Raw genomic sequence first — 22,247 nt, 5'->3', positions numbered from 1 at the left:
GAGGTGCTGGTCTATGAGCCCCATAGTCCTGATTGGATTGAAATCTGCCATCCCTGTGGCCCTTGGCTCATGTGCGCCAGTGGACATGGGGGTGGCAGAGTCCAGGGATTGGAAGAGATGAAGGCCTCTGGTACTAGGGTTCCTGAGGTTATGCTCAGGTCTTTCCCTTTCCGAGCAAACCTCATCTCTGTCAGCCCCTGTTCCCTGTTGCCATGCAAGAATCTGAGCTTTCTGTTCCTCTATCAAGGCCTTGCTAGTTTCTATCAATCTCTCTTGCATGGCTACCTGTCTGTGGAGCCTGTCATTGTTCTCACAGAGAGCCTCATTTTCTCTCTGTGCTTCCTGTGTGGTTTTAGAGTGCTGGGCCAGTCTTTGCTGCAGGAAGGTTACCTCCTGAGTCCTGTCCATACTGGCCTGGTCCTTCCTTGCTATAGCCTCCTCCACCCTCCTGGTGTGCTCTAACAATCTTTCATGCTCTTTTTGGAGGTCACCCAGTCCCTGAAGGGCCAGGTGATTTTCATGTATTTTCTCTTTTAAATGACAGACTTCCTGGTTTAAGGTGTCCCTCTCTTGAGCAAGAGCCTGCTTCTGTGCAGGCAGGTTGTCCCTCTGTCTTTGGAGCGCACCAGCTTTCTGGCGCTCTTCATCAAATTCTGCCTGGGTGTCCAGGTCTTTCAGGATTAATGTATTACTTTCTTCTTTCTCTCTGTCTAAGTGGCTTTGCAGGGTGACTACCTGCTCTCTGCATGCCCTGTTGAAATGTATTTGTTGTTCCAGCTTTTTCTGGCTCTGCAGTAGGGAGTCCAAACTTTCTTGGTACTCCTTCTGCAGGGCCAGCATTCTGGTATCCTGGTCTGCCTTTTCCTGCTGCAGGATACACATGTCCTCTTTTATATTGATTATGTACTGCCTACTTTCATTTTCTGACTCCTGGCTCCTCTGTAGCCTCTGCTCAGCAGAGTCCAGATCAGTTTGGGCCCTTTCCAATGCCTGCAGTTGCTTGTTTGCCAGATCTTGGCCCTCAGCATATTTGTCCTTCATTGCTCCAATATATAGGTATAAATATGCCGCTATTTTGGCAATCTTGTTTTGCTCTTCCTTTGCCTTAGGGACCATATATAGTTCACTCAGGGCCATTTGTAATGGACCCTGGTCTTGCCATTTGTCTTACCCTGTTGCAGTGATCTGTTCTGTGATTGCCTGCAACCACACATTCTGATCCTGCTCTGTCCATTCACCCCTTACAAATAATGTATGCAATAGGTGTTCTTTAGCCATCTTCATCTCTACCAAATTCGCCATTCTCGAAATATTCATTTCCTTCCTGACTTACAGAAGTTTTATTTTATTTTTACAAAACAGACCAATTCCTTAGAGGGTTCCTATTGAGGGGTGCTTTTCACAGTGTAACACAGAGTGGTAGCCCAACAGGATTTATGTACCCCGTTAGTTAGCACACTGTATTAGACTGTCACAAGTGGAATGTCAAATTCAGAAATCCCGGCACACAAGCCCCCAATTTGTAAGTGATTTCAACCCCACACTCCACCTAAGTGAATGCCTAGCGTGTGATGCACAGCTGGAACCCTTAATTATATATTTCTGTCTATAAGTTCTTTTATTTCTGAATGATGTACCCTTATATCACGCCCCTCTCTTTCAACCCCCCCCCCCGGTCTCACTGAACCAAGAAGCACGTTGTTTTGCAAAGTTAAAAGATTTATTTTATGGATTTGAAAAATATATATATCACACTATTTAATAGTTATACAATAATCACCAATGGGTGATGTTACAATCAACAATCTCTTTAATCAGAAGGAGTATGGATAAGAAAAATAATGCAGCACAGAATAAAACTTTGTGTGGGTTCAGTCAAATGCAATGTCACTCTTTCCCCATGCACACTACTCAATTCCCCCCAATATGATGGAAGGAAAGAACACAGGTTTCAGGGAATACACACTCAACAAATACAGTTTCAATCCCAATTCCCCCCAGCAAGCATAGAGAGAAACAGGAATGATTTCAAAACAGGTCAAATGCTTTTGAATGTGGTTTTGAATTAATGGGAAAAACACTGAAAAATTGATTTAATTCTCTAAATTGGATTCAAAACTAGTGGGAGCCGCTTTGTATAGTTTCCGGTAAACACTAGCAATGGTGATTGAATAACAAGCAGGTTGAAAACTGAATAATGAGGTCGGATGCAAAGAATAGCTATTTTGCACATGATGAAATTGAGCCAAACGAAAAATGTGCTGCAGACTTTTACGCAAGCGAGAAATGCAATTGCAGGACAACTATAGTGAGTTGGAAAGCTGAGGATGTTAGCTTCAATTTGACACTTACATTTTGTTTCTAGCATGCACGGTTCAGAAGTTATGAAGGTTTTAGTAGAGGTCAATTTTTCTCAGAAAGAGTCAAAATTTACAAATGAAAGATGTGCTTTTGAATTACAAACAGGATTTTCTTTACACTAGGGAGTCTATGAAGCCACAAGCGGCACGACAGCACAGCCACCGACCCAGTGATGACTCCGGGTGGTTTCTACCTGCCGAGACGCTTGTTTTTCTGCAGAAAATATATTAGCGCAAAGATGATTTTATCACTACAATTATCTATCTTAGGTCTATATGGATAAGGGAAAGATTCAGGCAAACAAAAGAGGTTCTACAATGCAGTTCAGGATATTATAGAATGGGTTTGGATAGGATTACTTTTGGACAAGATACTGGCTATGGACAATTCTATGCTATAGATACATCACAACTATGGTTTGGAATAGGCCCGTTCGGGATCTGGTCAAAAAGATTTCTGGACTGGAATTCTGCTAGCCCACTGCACGGCCTCTGGATTGGATCTGACGGGTTGGTTCTGGGTTGCAGCTATCAGGTTACAGCTCTGCTCTACTGGTTTGGATCTCTGGATTGTAGCAAGAGTTCTTGGCAAGAAAGCAGAAACAGCGCGCACGGCTGTTCTTTTTGGTGTTGTTCCCCTTGGAAGTCTGGGGTAAAATCAGGTTTCAAGATTTTAAAAGCCAACCTGAGAAGGGTGCAGCTTTGGAATTGGGCCTCTCTGCTTTCAAAGTTCCGGAGTCTTGGATATGGGTTTCTCCTGCAAAGTGATTTGCCAGTAAATAAGTTGATGGGTGAATCTGTGTGTGTGTAGGTCCTAACCTGTCCCTATTTATGTATTTCCCAAAGGGGTGGGTAGGCTGAATTATACTAAGAACACCCTCTAGGAATCATATTGGTTAAGGTCTGTCCTCTCTTCTGATTTGAGAAGGAACACATGGTTTCATGATGATGCAGTATTTTACAATCCAGGGAGTACCTCCCCTTTGTTTCTGTACAGTATATCTATTTTTCACATAAATCATATTTACAATATCACCAACTTGCTAGCAATACATATTCACATCACAGATTTAGTAGAGCAAGTATCTGTCTGAGTTCCATCTCGGTGAGAGCTTTAGTTCAGATTTGACCGTTTTTCGCGCTTTTGGTTAGGTACACAGTGTCAGATCTATCCACATTTTTCTACATATATGCACATGACATCTGGGCATATTCCTGTGAAGTTTCATATTTCTAGCATTATCACAATTGCTACAAAATCAAAATTTTGGTAGTCCTGTCTCTGTACGTAGTAGAGTTCAGAGTAGTTTCAAACCTTAGGCAGAATTTTCCTGTTAACAACCTATAATTTACAGATTTTTACAAATTTTGCACAGTTCTCTGTGAGTCTTTTTCAAAAAGATATTTTCTTGTGGATTAAGATACACCTGTCTGTCTGGTCCTGCCCCCATAGTTTGGCTGGGCCAAAAGCAACCCTGGCCTCTCTTCCTGCTGGCAGTTGCTTCTGTTTACACCTGACTTTGCATTCCCTTTCAGTCCAGGAAGCCTACTGTCTCTCCCCAGAAAAGCAGAGCAAAATCCCCTCCTCCTTTCATTAGCATCTAAATGATAGTTCCTGGGCAGAGAGCAAAAGGAAGGCACCTTTGTTGGAGCAAACTGTGGAATGTGCTTTGAAGTCCTCTGTGGCTGGCATCAGTTCACTTTAAAACACTTTGTTTAAAATTGTCTTTTCTAAAATTAACCTTAAATTTTCAACAAGTAGACGCACAGATCTCTAATTCCAGGTTTTTTTACAACATAGAAATTGAATAGCAGCAACCTATATTCCATTTGATGGCAAGTCTCTTCTTTTCCACAATTTGATCTTAATGTACAAGTTTAAAATAACAGTATAAGTAATGACAGCTTGGACACAGGTGGCTAGTGGTACTGCGCCCATATCTGACATATTTTTCCAATCAAGCACCTTTTTGAATGTGGATTTTCTTGTGATGAAATGCGCTTCTCCTGACATTGTGCTTATGGGAATTCCTTAAATAAGGTGATGGTTAACACCCAACAAGGATGTTGGATCTTTTCTGGTGTTTGGAAACCATTATTTTGCAATTTTAACAGCCATGGAAAAACGCATTTTAGAGCACTTATGGGTTTTCCTGGAAATGCAGCACTGCCTTTTCCGGTAGTTCCATTTCACTCTGTGGGCAGCCCAATGACAGGTTTTGGCAGTGTGGTCTCCCGTTCTACCACTGACACAGGCAAAGTAGCTTTGGCAGCCTATTTTTCTGGTTTCCCTGCACACTTCTCAGAAATTTTTACCACGCCTATGGCTTTGCGGCGGCCATTCTGTTGTTTTTGATGAAAGCAGCATACAGTGATGCGCAAGGCAGAGCCTAGTGAGTCAGAACATCTCACAGCCCGGAGGGCGAACCTACTTTATTGCCTTGACAGTTCCATCCCTATGGGAAGCCTCACCATAACTGTTCTTTCCAGTTATTTTGTTTGCTCTGTGGAGGGATATATATCAACCTATCAGATGAAGCACAATTTAAGGTTGTTCCAAGGGACGGAGTGCCAATAAATGCGCAAAGTAAAATTCCTACCTTCAGAAGCACACTACTGATGACGCAGGTATCTGGGCAAGCTCATGAGATTGTTTTATAAAGAACTATCAAACTGCACTGTTCCTCTTGCAAACAATTCCAACCTCTTTAAAAACGTGATTCAATGAAAAGGGGAACATATTTTCTTAAACTGAAAAGCTGCCAGTTTCTTTCCGTAACTTATTGTATGTTTCCTCTTTTGTGGAAATGCATCTTGAATTCATACCAAGCATAAGGGAAATGTGCATGACTGTATCACGCTACGACTAAGGAGAGCGGACCTGCTCAAGAAACCTTCAGGACGAGGATATCTTCCTCTGAAATTGATTATATGTTGATGAGCTTAGTGGAATGGCGTAGGGTGAAGTATTTTAAGGTCATATTGAGAAATGATTGTGATCATTGTCCCCTGCTTTTAGGGTTAGGACTTGAGACATCTTACCTCCAAGCAGAAGAAACTTGGCACTGTTTGTCTCTTTTTATTTGTCAGTGGATCAGAAGATGCTTTAGATGGGAACGAATTGAGCTCAATCAATGGATCCCTAACCTTTATTGAAATCTTCAATCCATCTGTGAAATTCACTTTTTCTTATACACTTTCTAATAATGGGGTCTAGAACTCAGAGCCTTTGGTAGTTAAAACTATGCAACCTACAGTTAAAAAACATCAAAAGAATTTAGGTCCAAATCCTTCATAAGGACTGGTGATAGGATAAAGACTGTAAAGAGGCTAAATCTAGAATATGAGTCTCAAAAACATTAAAACACATATTCCCTGGTTCTGATCAAATGAGAGGGACTGGTCAGGAATATAGGAGCCTTAACAAGATTAAAGAAGAGAAATAGAGCAGGAATAAGTGGGACTCTTTTACAGAGACTGCCAAAATTGGGAACAGAACGTGTTTGGGTTAAATTGTGCTGTATCCGACTCGTGTATTCCTGAAAGGGAACGGTTTAAACATATAAGTGATATACAGATCGCATTTCACTTTCCCGCAAGTGAAATGTCAGTTTGGCATCTGAATGAGAATGCTGTGTAGCCTCTTTCTTTCTCTCCGAGCTGGATACAAATGTCAACTACATCCCAAAAGCTGGGTGGGGCTCAGGGTCTGATGAGATACCAATCGGACTCTCGAGAGATTAAACAGATGCTGCGGCTCCTCATTTAATGACGAATGTGTGCGCGTCGCAGAGCTAACTCACCCTGCAAGACCGCTGAAATCATGCTACACTACAAAAAGTGCGTGCGAGAAAATCTGGGAAACTACTGGAAAATGTGCCTCCTGGATGTCTTTGGTAAAATCGTTGGAAAGGTGACACTGACCCACTTGGAAGCAGTGATGACTACGCACAAAACTATCAGCCATCTTGAGGCTGGTTTCCGGAAAGTTGTCTGTACAGTGAACCAGGATTTCACACCGTACCTTTTAATTCGGAAGCATGTAATACATTTTTTTTAAAAAAGATTGTATTTGATGTTTGTGGATTTGAAAACGGCGTTTGGCGCAGTCCCCAGTTTAGAACTGACGTATTCGTTTATTAGGCGGAATCATACCTGCCTACGTTTGAAAATCAAAAACCTTGAGATGTATGCCTCGCCTATAGCCATACAAGACTCCGCCCACACACCCTGCCAACATGTTAGCAGAAAGTAAAATAAAATGTTGAATATATGTGCGAATTAAATAAAACAAAACAACTACATTATATACAGGCAGTATTTGAATACTAAAATAATCTAACATTAAGAGCGTGGCTAGTGGACACATCTCTCTGCTAATAACATATGCAACCACCGTTGCCTTGAACCGGTGGCAAACTCTACATCATACACATCTGCACATATTAGCAAAGTTAATCCGGGTGGCCATTTTCTTTCTTTTTTTTTTTCTGTCCCAAAACGCCTTTCCATTTCGGGACAGAAAAAAATGCTTTTAGTACCCCGGTCTTGCGGGCTGCGGTACTAATAGCAATATGCCCCAGGGCCTTCGTTAACTATAGGCCCCGAGGCATTACCTGACTCAGTAATGCACCCGGCGCTTGGGGCATATTGCTTAAATAATAGCAATATTAATAGACACGGTTCCTGCTCACACAACGCACCCAATTTTGTTTCTGCATTCGCTTTTTGTTCTTTCACATTTCGTAAGTGGAGCAGAGCCACGAGGGTTGCTGTTTAGTACGTCACCTGCAAGTACAGCCGCTTCCAGATGACACGTCAGTAGAAACTGGGCCTTTAAGCCCTGGTAGAGTATGCAGATGGCAAGGGCACGGCAATCGCCCATTCCATTGCCCCCCGAAAGATCATTACAGACTTGATGAGCTATCTGCCCTCGTGTCCCTCTGTATATTATTAAAACCTGCGCAGGCTCTCTGCCTGCTGTTCCACAAATTCCTGCTGGGGCAAAGTAAACTTCATTGCTCCGCAACAGAGACGCAGCAACTCTCTGCCAGCCTCTGGGAAAACCCAGAGACTCCACGCCAGGAACGCCATTCAGGGGTTGCCAGAGGTTGATCAAGCGACCTCTGCCGATTGCCTCGCAATCTCTGCCAATCTCTTGCAACCTATGAGGGGGCATGGCCATCGGAGGGGGTGTGGCCACCACAGCAAGCACAGTGCCACAGATCATCCATTTTGCCTCACCTTGCCTCGCACAGCACATGTGTGCTTCGTCGTCCCTCGTCCCATGAAAGAAGGTAAGACAGGAGTGAGAGCAGAGTGGCGTGGGGAGTTGGTAGTGTGCTCTGCTGGGTGGGGTGGGTCCTCCTGTCCTCATTGGGTGGGGTGCTGCTGGTCACGGGCTGATGTTCCCTGAGCCCGACAGGGCCACCCAGGCAGGACCCACACCAGCCTCGCAGCTTTCTGCATCTCTTTAAAGTCATATGTTTGTTTGATTGTGTTCGACGTGCTTAAATAAAGCTGTGGACATGCCCGGCGACAGGCACTGCTTTGAGTCCATTTGAAGAAGGTGCACGACATTGACTTCACTATACAGTGAAGAGTGAAAAGAGTGTTGGGGATTTTGGTTTAAATATTTGTCACCCGATCGTTCACACCGAACTGCATGGTGAAGACATGTATCTTCCAGCGCAATAAGTGATCACTTGTCGGAAGACTCTGCTGTCAGTGATGAGTATTCTTTGCTATTCAATTGAATTTGAGGAACTTCATCCAGTGGAGTCTGAGTAACTGGGTCTAGCACAATGCAGGTTCTGCCACTATGGCGGCTTCATGGTGATCAGTTCTGCAAGTGTGAGGCGGTGGAGTCAATGGGAGGGGGAGGGCCTGGCAAGATGCGAAACCTGAGGTTTAAATGTGTGCAGAGCCAAAGAACATGCTGTGTGCTAGTGAAGTTCAAGGTGAGTTGGGTTAGAGCAGTGGGCGTTGCGCTGCCAGAATGAAGCACCTGGTCTTGTTGTTATGTTGTGCGCTAACAAGTTTTGTGCCTGAGCTTGGGTGGGTATGGTGGGGTTATGATATTATATGGCATTTATAACGCGCCTGTACACAAGTGTTTCTAGGCGCCACAAAACAGGGAGGGGGAAACAAAGGGAGGACAACACAAACAATCTTACTAGGCCTTGTGACATTCAGATCGCACAAGCACAGGGAAGGGGGAGGGGAGAAGTGCAAAGGGGGGATGGAGAAGTGCAAAAAGGGGAGGATGGATGGAGAAGTGCAGGTAACAGAATGCAGCCAGTGGGTGGCTAAGTGCCGGTAATCAGAGAGTGCAGCCAGCAGGTGGCTCATAAGTGCAAAGAGAGGGTGCTGTATGGTTACAGATACAGACCACAATTGCTTGGGCGGGGGGGCAAAAGGCAGTGCGAGGTGCAGCTGGACAGGCAGGCACCTGGGTCCAAATTCAGAGGGGTTGTTGAGGGAGATGGTTGGCAAAAGGAAGAGTGATGTGTGCATGTTTGCTTTAATCCCTGTTGACATATTTTGGGACCTAACAGAATGTCACGCTCCCCTCTACATGTGTACTCGTTCACACAATCAGTTTTGTTACCTCCATTTTTACCAAAAATAAGGTATTTACAGTGTATTGGAGCCTTCGGTCAAAGTTCTATATGTTTCAATACACATTCAGTTATTTAACTTGGAGTTCCCTGTGCTTTCTTTGGCAACGTACAATTTTTCATCACAATAAACATTGCACGTGTATTCAGCGACATCTGTTCTTGTACATACAAACATGGGGGGACAGCTCAGGAATTGTATTTGGACACGTAATTGTGCTGACATAGTGTATGCTTTAGGAGAAAGTGACAATGTTGAAAAAAGTTATGTGGCAAGCAAAATATAAATATTTGTTGTGTTCCTGTGTTACGTTGCCATATAACTCTGGGGTGAACCCACGTCGTATAGGTTGAATGTGTGCAGAAACAAATACATTTTGGGTGTACGTTTTTCGGAATTGAACATGCTGTCAAATGTTTGCTGACAGAGTACATACATTTCCCACTCACTCACTTCATGTACTTGTTTTGAAGTGCGATGGTAGTAATGTATAGAAACAAGAACTTGAAATGTTTTGTGCCTCTTGAGTTATGCAAGCACTTTGAAGAGATACAGGAAGATGATCAGGTAGTATTATTTGCCAATGCATTAATCAAACCCATTTTAAACTTAGCTCTAGGTTTTGAAGGTGATGAAAATCGGAGACGTCTGGCTGTTTTGTTCAGGAGTAATGAAATCCATGAAACAACTGCAAACAGTACAACACAACACAACACTGAAGGTAACTTGTCGAATCCGAAGAAAATGGGGTAAGTGCCAAAATCATTGAAGACTGTGGATGCCATCTACTAGAAGCATACATGTTCTCTGGTGAAATATTCTCCCTCTGGCCTTTTATCTTGGCTTTCCCCCATCCCCATGCCCGCCTATCCCCCCAGAATGTGATTTCACTCTGTAGACCTGCTGAAATAACAGGGCGGATCCACATAAAGAGGGGATTTGGGTTCATACGCTTCCCATGGCAACATGGGCCTTGATGCACTGCTACATATGATGATCCATTCTTGTCCAATACAGTGATATTGTAACTATATTTTTCTTAGTGTACTGAGGGATAATGCTTTATGATGCCACTCCCTGTGATGTCACATGGGGCCGTGGTCAAATGACATCCCTTCCTGTGATGTCCCATGGGGCAGGCTCAAATTACATCACTTGCTGTGATGTCACTCTTGGGGGCGTGGCATTGTGATGTCACTTCGGCTACCCCAGGCATTTTGGTGAAATGACGTCCCTGCTCCACGCTCTTCCCCAAAGACCCAGAGAAGAGCGTAAAAACCCAGAGTCTCCGACTAAACCCGGAGGTTAGGCAGTTATGGGCAGAATACTCCAATTCCAATATAATTTCAGCAATTTCTTTACTCTGCAGTGATAACACTGAAAGTGTTAGATGTGGTTTAGGTGCAAAAGGGTGTTCATGAGGGCTGAGTTCTTACCCCATCTTTGTTTTATGTATATGCTGATGAGGTTGTGAAAGAATTAACATCTTTTCCCTCTGATGCCCAGTGTTAACTACAGCATGTTTACTGAGCCTTCTGTTCGGGGATGAAGTGTTACTGCTCTGAAACAATAAGTGGCCTAAAAACTCAAGTGAACAGAGGCACCGATTTTTTGCACTCGTGAAGGGTTGGACCTAAACATCTTAAAAACCAAGGTTATGCTTGTGTAACATAAATAAACAAACATAAGAGTAATCTGTGTGTGAAGGGCGAACAAATAGAGACAGGACCTATTTTTACTACCTCGATATACGCTTTTTCAGTAATGGGGACTGGTCTCCCCAAGTAGCAAGATCTCTTTGCACATTGAAACGTTCATTTGAAGCAATTCTTAAGTCTGCCCGCGCATCTGGCAGTAGATCAATGAGACTAAGGTGTAGAGATTACACGCCGGACAGGCAGCATCATAACGGGCTGAGTTGTGGGGATAGTTGTATCTTGTTTCCCTAACTACTGCATAAAACTGCTTTCTAAAACATGTCCTATACACAGCAAAATCAACATCTAATCTAATAGTACGCCTGTAGTTAAAATGGACAAACATTGAAAAGATCCTCAAAATGAAAACCCTTTTTTATTAAGTGTGGCTGTGGACTCTCAAGTGGGTACCTTCCCAAAGAACAGGTCAATGGGCCGTGTTCGTTCTCGCAGAGGGGCGCCTGTGGACTATTATTTGATCTTTTTTATTGGATTCAATTGTGGGCGACCCCAGAGCTTATGAAATCCAAGGAAGCATTGATTGAGGTCATGAGCTCTTTTGGGGGGCAATCATTGCCATGGGTACATGTGTTTGGAGCTTTGTGCTGGGAATACCACAATTCTGGGATACCCATCAATTACGTGATCGGAACCCTAAAGTTATGTTGAAAAACGATTTGAATGTTTGGTTGCCTCAGCAAGCACCATTAAGCAACCCTCAACGCACCAGCGTTCTTTGCTGTGTGTGAAAGAATTGGGTCAGTACCAAGAGTACCTTGATGCGATTACTGTACCACGAGCTTGAGCATATTCAATTGCACTTTGGCGTTTTGCCTCTGGTAGCGCCACCAGGAATTTGAAAACCTTGAACATCTGTGATACGTCCCTATTGTTTGAATATCAAAGAGATATTCAGAATTTTCTATTTTGAGGTCCTTTGTATTCGTATTTTAGACCTTTAAATCTAAACCAGTGCTTAATTAATTATGGTGCAAGGGATTTATGCACAGCAGAAATGCTGTGTCTGGATCGAATAAATATAAAATATTTTTTTTTGCTATGCCACAATATTTCGCAATAGTTTGGAGAAGAAGATTTACGCTCCAGAGCACTTTAGTTTGACTCAGTCCTTAGATAATGCCAATGATGATGGTTTTTAAATGGGGTGTTTTTATACTTTTCTGATTGTTGGAAATACATGTATTTGGCTTATGCGTATTACTATTATGGTGTGAATTGTCTGATATTGGTGTTTTTAAATATGTTTGCTATTAAGATAAATATGTCGAAATGAACCAAAATAAATTAAATGAAAAGAAATGACTAAGAGCAGACGATGTTGTCACACATGTATAATCGAGAAGCGACATTACAAGCATGTCTTGTTGGCCCGCATCAAGTGTGATACGCATAGCAAGTCCTGGCTTTAAGGCTCCCATCACACTGCATTCTGGTGCTGCATTTATAGCTGGAAAATGAAACCGCAAACACTGTACAAGAATACACTACAACGTAAGAGAAAACCTCAGTATTTTCTAAACATCTCACCTCTTACTGAGGACAACTTGAAAGTTTTCTTTCTATATACGTTTGACAAAATGGGTGTAAATGTGCCACACTTCAGAGGGGTTGCCCATATTTTCCGTTCCCAGAGAGTATAGTGATGTCTGGAACTGACAGGGTGGAGAATCACAAAGCATTTTTAGGAGAACTCTAATAAAGAACATACTTGACACACAGGCACATGTTGTACGCGTGCTGTCCCTCTTTGCACATACACTTAATTGCTTTTTCCTGAGATGCCACTTCCCGCTCAGCCAAAGGTGTTGATTTAGGATAATCCCCCATCAACATGGAAAATCTACATGTATGCACCAAGGAACAGAGGACACGTTTAACTATTACCAGACCACTATCCAGACAACATGGTATGTTGGAGCAAAACTAAAGATGTAATGATGAAATGTGTTCATTTATGCCTAATAAAGTGGAAACTGTACAAGGAGAAAACCTGGTCGTACAACCATGTTTCCAACCAAACCAATCTATGTGATTCTGAGCAGTTCACTGTAAATAATGGTCCTTATTGGCAGCCAAAATTGTGATCACCTAAAATGATTAAGTGTGCACTACACATAACATGTGACTTATACATGATTTAGTATATTCCAATGTTTGGTGTGTATATAATAATAATATCAGTCTTTTATAGAGTACACACAACAAACTGACTTGCCCCATACCTTCCTTATCAAAGCACAGTCACTTGTTAGCCATAGTTCTCTCCAAACAGAAAAGTGAAGTCAATAATTTACTAAAATGTGTAGTGGGTGAGGGAGCTTGTCTGTGGCTGTGACAAAATGACACCTGCACCACAGCAGTACAGGGATGAGTAGTGGCCAAACAGCCTACTCAGCCCTCACACATCTACAAAACAAGAGCAATACCAATCATCAAGGTGAAACAGGCACAGGTAAGAGATAAGATCCTCTTCTGTGGTAATATGGGCTGAGGGCAGGCAATACTCTTATGAAGGGTGTGATTGTGAAACCGTAGTAAGCAAAACAGCAGTAGTACAAAAGTCCAAAATAATGGAATGTCTTATCAAGGCCCTTTAAATATACATAAATATATACTTTCATTAAGCACGGCAATGTACAAGTAGCTATTAAGAACACTATCATTACCACTACAAAAAGGCCAGGAGGATTCCAAAATGGAGGCCAGCAGAGGCTCCATTCCCCACTGTGCGTTTGCATAGCTAACAATAAAGCAACTTGGCAATCTGCTGTCAATTGTACCGCATTGTGAACAGTGAACAGCGGGACCCCGGAGAGAAAACTAGCCAACACTATGGACAATGGTGATGAGGCATGGGAAGGCCAGCCAAGAAAGGAGCTGCTGAACGCTCCGGCACCTTAAACACACAACACCCCCGAGACTGACGTGGGGTGAAGGGACCCATCAACTATAGGGGCAGCCGGATACATTTCCTCCGGCCCCTGAGCTGAACCAGAGGATCGGTGTAATATCAATTTGAAGACACAGCGGCCCCATCGCAGGACAGCATCCGAGGACCGTAACCCATTTGCAGTGAGGAAAGACAATCAGATCGAGAGCGGGATATGCACCTAATAACTTATGAAGGCAGAGAAGAAAAGAGCAGGAACGTGCGCACCCCGGGGCTTTCCAAGACACCATAGAGGAGCGCAGGGGAAGAGCTGGAGCACCCCTGCTTAACGCTTGTTGGGAGGTAGGCTCTTTTAGGGCATACAGCGGCTAGTGGAGTGGGACTCATGGGTAAGTGAGGGACCATCGGATCCGCAGCAGCGCTGCAGGTACTCCGTAAGACCATGAAACGGTCCCGTCCCCTCGGACCAAAGGGCAAGGAAACTTCTGATGCAGTTAGTGAGCGATTAGCAGATTCCTCAACCACAAACATTACATAGTTATAACACAGCCCTCACAAAAGCAGGGGGGCATAGAAGGAGCCAATACTAGGGGTACTCCTTGAACACTTGCAAGTGCCGCACAACCAACACAAAGCATACCATAGGAAACCCAGAAACATCATGTAGAGAAGGAGCCAAGTACCCCAACCTCAATTGACCCGTCTCTTATACCTAAATGATGGAAACCAAAGTATGAGACATATGCAGAGCAGCTGAATCGACAAAGAGCAGAATATGGAGCCAAGGTACCCATTGAGAAAACCATAGCTGCATACCAAGAATTATGTTGGCCATTTGAATGAGATCCCTTAAGAAGCAGAACCAATAAACGGCAAGGATGAATGGTAGTGTTACCAGTCACTGCCAAAATATATGTTATATGAAGCTGAAGATGAAGTACATAAAGAGATGCAGAGATCAGAGAATGTGGATATTCTATAAGACATCAAGAAAGCAATAAGGACAAGTGACAACTTGGGCTCAAGGTGTAGAAACTTATGCCACAGAAATAGATGAAGATATTAAATCATTTTACACATGTACAGATGCAGAAGAAACGCAAGAAGCAAAGTAATCGTGAAGCTAACTCTGAGCTTATAGTAAAGTAGATTGCGGCAAGCGCCAACGTATACATACGTAGGAATAAGAAGATTAGGGATGTTTCCACTAAACGTATTGAAGCAGGTTGGACATTAGTAAGAAGGCCTCAGTTCAGTGTGTCGCAGTTTTAAAAGCAGACATTGAATTACAGAAGCAGAACTCGGAAAGGCGAGGTTGGATGAGCCCCAGGATGCCAAGGTCTTATCAAACTGGAGTAAACTGACTTTGGATACAAATCGTGTGAAAGAACAAACCTCCTTTTCAAAAAGAGTTAACATAACAAGGAAGACATCAGAGGACTATTGGAATACAAGAGTAAATATGCAAAAAGGCTTCATTTTATGGTCTCTAGTCACATGGAAGCCTGAAGTAGACGGACAAGATGATCACACCTACGCACGGAGGCAGACTGTGCTGATCACTCCCTAATTTTCTCAGAGCTAAGAACACTCTCAAGGACGAAGTTCAAAAGCCAAATTCACAGTATACCACTGAGCTGATGATGGATTGATATGCTAATTGGTGGGAAGCTAAGGTTAAGGCAACCTCACCAGCATTTGGACGACCAGCCTGCAAGCTGCTAACGTAAGTGGAAAAATACTGAAGATGAACACAGTGCCAACCAATTGTAGAGGACCTGCGTATTTAGGGGTCCTATAGTGTGAAAACCAATGGAACGTCGTGTATTAAGTGACGTTCATAGTGGTCAGTGTTAGAGGAGGGCTTAGTTGTGAACATGATGTTAAACAACCAATCACATTGTTACACCTTTTTAGACTAGGATGGATCATATACTTAGATGTCCATGCAGACCCAATCACTCCCTCCGTTAGGTTTCCGAAGTTTGCCACATAGGATGACGTTGGTAACACGTAGGTTAGACGTCAGCAATGACGCATTTTGCTTATAAAAATACTGTTTTTTCTTAACTATGTTGAGAGTTGAAGATCAAGCTTTCGCATTGATGTTCATTATGCTCCCTGTTTTAGATACTTGATATTAAAACAGTCTACCTTTTGTCAACTTCCTGAGTCACCTCTATTATTTGGTGTATGAGTAAGATCTGCATCCCCATCCATCTCCAAGGTAATTGCTGCTCATCAAAAGGAGCTGGACAGCCCAGTTCAATCACCTGCACCTATACAGCCTTGTTATCCATGACACCAGAGTAAGAGCAAACAAAGAGTGCTCCACTTCGCCTTCATGTCCAAAAAGAAGGGGAAAGCAGCAATTTCTGGACAGACCCCCCCCCCAGACTCTCCAGGGTAATAGCATCAGAAACCTGTGGAGACCGGAGACACCAGCACAGGCTGTAGCTGGGGGAGAAGGGCACAATGCATCACAGCTGGGGACCCGAGAAGAGGGGTCAATGTCTATGGATAAAGAAGACTTGCAGAACTGGTTTAAGGAATTCCAGGACCAGTTCATGGCGTCTTTTCAATCTCAGTTTGAGGTGCTGAAATGAAACAATCAGTGCATCAACTGAAAATTGATGTGGCTAAATGGAAGAAAGGAAAGACACATTGGAAAGGGCAGTCCAGAATATGGAGGAAGAGTTGCAGAAGAGTGGACAAGAACACCTCTCTCGCATCCTGCACAATTTGGAAATCCAATGCAAAGATTTGGAAACCGCTCAAAGAGATCCAACATTAGGATAAAATATCTTCGGGTGCAGACAAGGATCTGAAGGATACCGTGCAACAATTATTTGCTCACATTCTGGCAGGTCATGCAGAGGAACCAGTTCAGATCGATCACATGCATAGAGTGGGCCCACAGAGAATAGGGCTGGCCTCGAGGCCAAGAGATGTACTGGCGGCAATAACATCTTACAACCAGAAAGAGCAAATCTTGAAAGCAGCAAGATCCTCAGGCCCGACGAGGGTCAATGGAGCGGAAATACAGCTGTACCAAGATCTTGCCCAATCCACACTACCAAAAAGGAGGGTGTAGTAGTGAGATTCCTGGCTCAGAAACAGGTCAGATACAAAAGGACATTCCCATTTGACCTCTTGTTCTCGTGTGGAGGACGACAACATAGTATCATGAGCTGCGACGAAGGGATACAGATTTTGAATTTGCAAGAAGAAGCTGCAGAGAGTCGGACAGAGGCCTGAGGGGATAAAGGGGCCTAGGAGGCCTTGGGAAGAAGGCAACCAAGACAGGCAAAGGGGGAGACAAGTTGTGAAGGCTAACAGCGGATTTAGTACAATTGCCAGCCCCAGTAAAGAACACTTGGAAAGGGGAACGCGGGCATGCATTGGTACCCCGGAGGTGGGACTCCCCACTGCTTTAGGGTAAAACACACACACGTTTCAATTTAGACTGTGGTCCAAGGAATGCAATACAAAAGTTGGGGTTAGTACTCCCCCTGACATTTGTCTGGGAATAAGGGAGGGGCAGGAGAAGCAGGCAGTATGTATGAGCGGTCCTATGATCCTGAGCCCTCCTCAGGGGAAGGGATTGGGGGGATAGGGCTTTGGAGCATGAGAGGAGTGAAAATAAAGTTGGATACCAAAGTTAACGCATATGTAAAGGGGCTGAATACCCCGTTAAGAGAAAGAAGCTAGAAGGTTTTTGCGGGTGGAGAAACCAGGCATTGTTACGTATCAGGAAACACATATAGGGAAAAGGGACAAAGGGAATTTTAGGATCAGGGGATATTCTCAACTATACCAGGCGAAAGCAATGGATAATGTCGTGGGGGTGCTCATTGCACTACAAGATATGATGGGGTTGCAGGTTTTGGAATCCCGCACAGACCAATTGCTGCTCTACACCAAAATCATATCCCGTTTCGTACAATCCTTGTCATGTCATTTATTTCCTTATATTTTTCAATGCACCTTGAGCATATGCAAGGTTCTCCAAATTCAATTATCCTCCACTCCATAGTTCCTTATTTACAACGCTTGCCATTGTTAACCTTAGTTACTTGTGTGTCTTACTCACTTAGCTGTTGAGAATTATTGTAGTTGAGATCCGAATACGCCTGTAAACCCACAAACCATAGCACAACAAATATGGATCCTGTTATAGCCCATCATAGCACTGATATTAATACTAAGCTCATATAAACAAGCATCTGTTCATCTCAACATACCTTTCTTTACAATGCAGCTCGCTTCTAGATACAAAAATTCAGTGTCACGTGATTTGTTTCTCCTCACAACGCAGGTGTTGATTTCTCTAAAATGGACAAGCAAAAATGACTAGTTTAGAAGGTGCTGGTATCAACCCTAGTTATCAAAGTTTCATCTCCTCTGGTCCACACTCCCACATACCTGTAACTTGCAGAACAGTGTTTCAGCATGAATCAGTGTTTTCCTTAATCATCTGCCATCTTGGATCGCCAATGTAGACAGACAGTATGTGTTAAATATTCACTTCAAGACGGTGAACGTTATGCCAGTAGGCAAAGTAAATTCTAACTACATAAATATTGGGTACTGGAATTACAACTGTACAATATTAATAGAGTCCATATACTATTTGAGTAAAACTATTTATATATTGGAATTAAGGAAGGAACTCAAAAGTGAAATTTAAAGTTATAATGCAGACAATGGTAGGACATTACTAAGCAGGAAGACCAGTCCACGATGTTGGTCAGGAGTAACACATAGAATGAAGAGGGACTCTGTATATAAATAGCAGAACCTCAAGATGGCGGATGACTAACGAAAACACAGATTCATGCTGAAAGGTTGTTCTGCAAGTGACAGGTACATGTGGAGTGTGGACCAGAGGAGATGAAACTTTGAAAACAAGGGTGGATACCACTACTTAATAAGCTAGTCTTTTTTGCGTGTAGGTGTTAGAGAAATCAACACATGTGTTATGAGGAGAAACAAATCACGTGACACTGAATTTTGTATCTAGAAGCAAGCTACATTATAAAGAAAGGTATGTTGAGATGTACAGATACTTGTTTATATGAGCTTAGTATTAATATCAGTGCTATGATAGGATATAGCAGGATCCACATTTGTTGTGCTATGATTTGTGTGTTTACATGCATACTAGGAAGCTCAACTAGAATAATTCTCAACAACTAAGTGAGTAAGACAAACAGGAAACTAAGGTGAACAACTAGCAAGCGTTGTAAATAAAGAAATATGGGGTGGAGGATAATTGAATTTGCAGAGCTTTGCATGTGCTCAAGGTGGATTGTAGAATATAAGGAAATAAATGACATGACAATGATTATATGAAACATGGTATGATTTTGGTGTAGAACAGCAATTGATACATAGGTAATTGAGGGAGGTAAGCAGTGGTGTTGAAGTGTAATAACCAGTGGAACTAACTTCAGTACTTGGATTTGAAAAATAAACTTGTGCCGAGCTCGAATCACTAATGGAACTTATTGACAGAACCAGTCTCTGATGCTATATGTTTCTCAAAATACGTGGTTATAAGGATACTATGTTGAGTTCATTTCAGGTAATCTGTTGAAAGGCGCAACATGATTTGGAATTGATTTGTATTTTGTCTGTGATGAAGTCTAACAGGTTAGGACTTTAACAAATCTGGCAAGGTTCTAATACAATTATTAATATCAATAACTATCAATAGGAGTATAGAGTGTTCAAGGCACACATATATGGAGGTTTTTGATGATTGAGCAGCGCCAGAAAGATTACTTATAAGGGACCTGTCTTAGTATTAGTAACTAAAATGTATCTTTGCCTGTGCAGAATCCTGCCCTGACAGAGGTTCTCGTACCTGGCTCTGGTTGATCTCCATAAGATTGTACTCTTTTAAAACTGTCTACGGTGTCCGAATGAAACAGAGTTCATTTTGAGTATTGTAGCCTGTATCTGGATGCCTATATGATGCCTGTATGATGTAGCTCTGGCGGTTTGGGCTACTATTGACTAAACACCCCGATTGCATCTCTGGCACACCCAGATAAAAAATGCTTGAACCATAGCTGCAGATAACACTCTTCCTCTGGAATATTGTCCGATAGCTGCTCATTGCCTTTCTTGCAAACATTCCTTATTCCCAGGGTACTTGAGAAGTCAGTGCTTGGATGTAGTAAATGCGTGTTGCCTTTTTCTCTGCCTCCCTCAAAAATAAGCACACTGCTCCAACTTCCCTTTTTCAGGACCTATTTCATGTTTTCTTTTTGGGGCCGTCCCAGAACAGTCAGTCCTCTTTCACACGATACCCCTGCCCCACAAACCCTTTCTACTCCCTTTTTTATACCTGATATGATTATTGATAACGCCTAATTGCGCACCTGGGGATCGAACCTGTGTTGCTCTGTGTCATTCTGATTCCAAGGCGAGCACGTTGCCCCTGAGCTATCCTACCGACACAAGTTTAAGGAACTGTATTTCCCTTTTTTTCTTTCCTACGTTTACTCTCCATTCCATAACAACCATGTATAGGTATTGTCGTCATGGCAAGCTGTCAGAATGGGGTCCACAAAGTCGGATGGTTGAGCAATGTTTGAGACGCTGAGTGCGAGCATCATTTAATATCTCTGCATGGGCATGTGTGTGCGCATGTCCTTGTGCAATTACAGCATCACTTTGAAACTGAAGCTGGGGTTGTGACATGTCCCCGGAGGTTTTACCCCGCCTGCTTAATTCCCTTAACAGTTCTCGAGAGATTTTCTTGCAATACAGGTAAGAAATAACGCAGAAACGTAATAGTTCCGATGGGCTTTCTAGAAAAGCATAACGCCAAAGCTAATATCATGAACTGGATACGTCCTCGAGTCCCCGAATTAATCTAGCAAGTTGCGAAGAATAAGTGGATGGACACAGTGTTGGCAAGAAAAGCTGGAAAGGGGTCCATGCTTCAGCCTTTATCCCTCCACACGGTCAATGAAAGTCCATGCAGACTGGGGAGCCCCTTCTCAAAACCAGGGCTGTAAATCCTGCTGTACGGAAAGGGCTGACACAAGGGAAGACTGTTGCGCTAGCTTTCGTTTCTGTGCTACTGTGATCTATTCATATGTGCCACCCCTAGTGCAACGTGTTGAAACCATTCTCAATATCTGCACGTGGTTCAACCATTTTCGTAACTTTATTTATTTATTTAAATATATATATATAAATTTCTGTACAGTGTGAATCAGAAAAAGCTTTCGGCCTTTAGGCCTTTCGCGATTTTGATTTTGGGAAAGGCATTTTCCAGGCACCGCCATAATGGTACTATCTGATCATAGGATGGCAACAGCTGGCAAATGCATGCCAAATGGCAATTTGATGCTTGTGCAAGAGCCGATACTATAGGCTTGGTCCATGCTTGTTATTAGCAGGAATGCAGTGCAGAGAACAGAAGCAAGGGCACACATATTGAGTATAAATCAAGTGCCTGAAGGGACACTTGGTTGAGGCATTTTTATTACACATGGGGCTGGTTTATAGTTGCAAATATGCCATTACCTTACAGAAGATTTCTTAGAAATAACATAGCCCCCCCACCCCTAAAAGTACAGAGATAGCTCCAAGAGATCCACTACAATGGTGTTTTAGATAGGGAGGGGCAGGTAGTGTCTGAGAATGGGCAAAGCATGGCCATGGGTGGTCAATAGATGGATACAAAGTCAAACAATGCCCACAGCAGGTGTGGCCCACCTCACATCGCATTACTCTCCTAGCTTCACTTCCCATGCCAATAGTTATAGCTTATAGGCAGTGCTTAAAGCACCACCTAATTGCTAAATCTTAAACAAGTTTGTTGAATTATACCCTAAGTCATTGATCTCATTATTGTGCTACTTTTTTAAGTTGTGATTCCAGAGGTCTCAAGATTCAAGAGGCCATGCATGAGAAGGCCATCCAGTCATCTTCCCCTTCAGATCCTGGGACGTGTAGTGTTTTCTTTCCCATTTGAAATTTAGAAAAACCTATCATAGATGTTTAATGTACTTCAAGGAAGCATTTTGATGTATTTCAATCTGTAAACATATGGTTATTGCAATATATTGTGATTAGCCTGTGGCCACAAAGACTTCTCCAGCTTCCCATTCCAGTCCCTGAAATGGGGTAAATTGAAAATAAAGTGAGTGGCTGCAAATATTTCAGACAATGTTATGGGAAATGCAAGGATATTACATGAGACCACTCAAAAAGCATAACCTAAACAGATATGACCTGCAGAAAACCAGCAGGAGATGTGGATGCACTCCAACAGTGGATCGCTCTTCTATTAACTCAAATGTATTGTTGCTCCACTAAATATCACCTCAATCAATGTGAGGAATGAATCAGTGTAATGTTCATAAAATTGATAGAATGCACATGAAACTCAAAACAAAGTGTTAAATACAATAACTTATCATAGATCCTTCTACACTACAGCTAGCTTCGTCAACAAACTCAATGTAACAAAAACATTATGGCAGCATATGTATTGTTACACACAGTCTGTTGTTAGACTTTACAATGTTGCCGACACGTTTTGGATGCAACACTGTATCCTTCTTCATGCCTATGTAGCTGTCAATTTAGTTCACCATTTTAGTTCAATGTAACCCACAAAATGAAGAACAGTAT

The sequence above is a fragment of the Ambystoma mexicanum genome, chromosome 7q (genome assembly GCF_040938575.1).
Source record: "Ambystoma mexicanum isolate Mex_15411 chromosome 7q, UKY_AmexF1_1, whole genome shotgun sequence".
NCBI lineage: Eukaryota > Metazoa > Chordata > Amphibia > Caudata > Ambystomatidae > Ambystoma > Ambystoma mexicanum.
The sequence above is the reverse complement of the archived record's forward strand: the minus strand, read 5'-3'. Positions refer to the sequence as shown.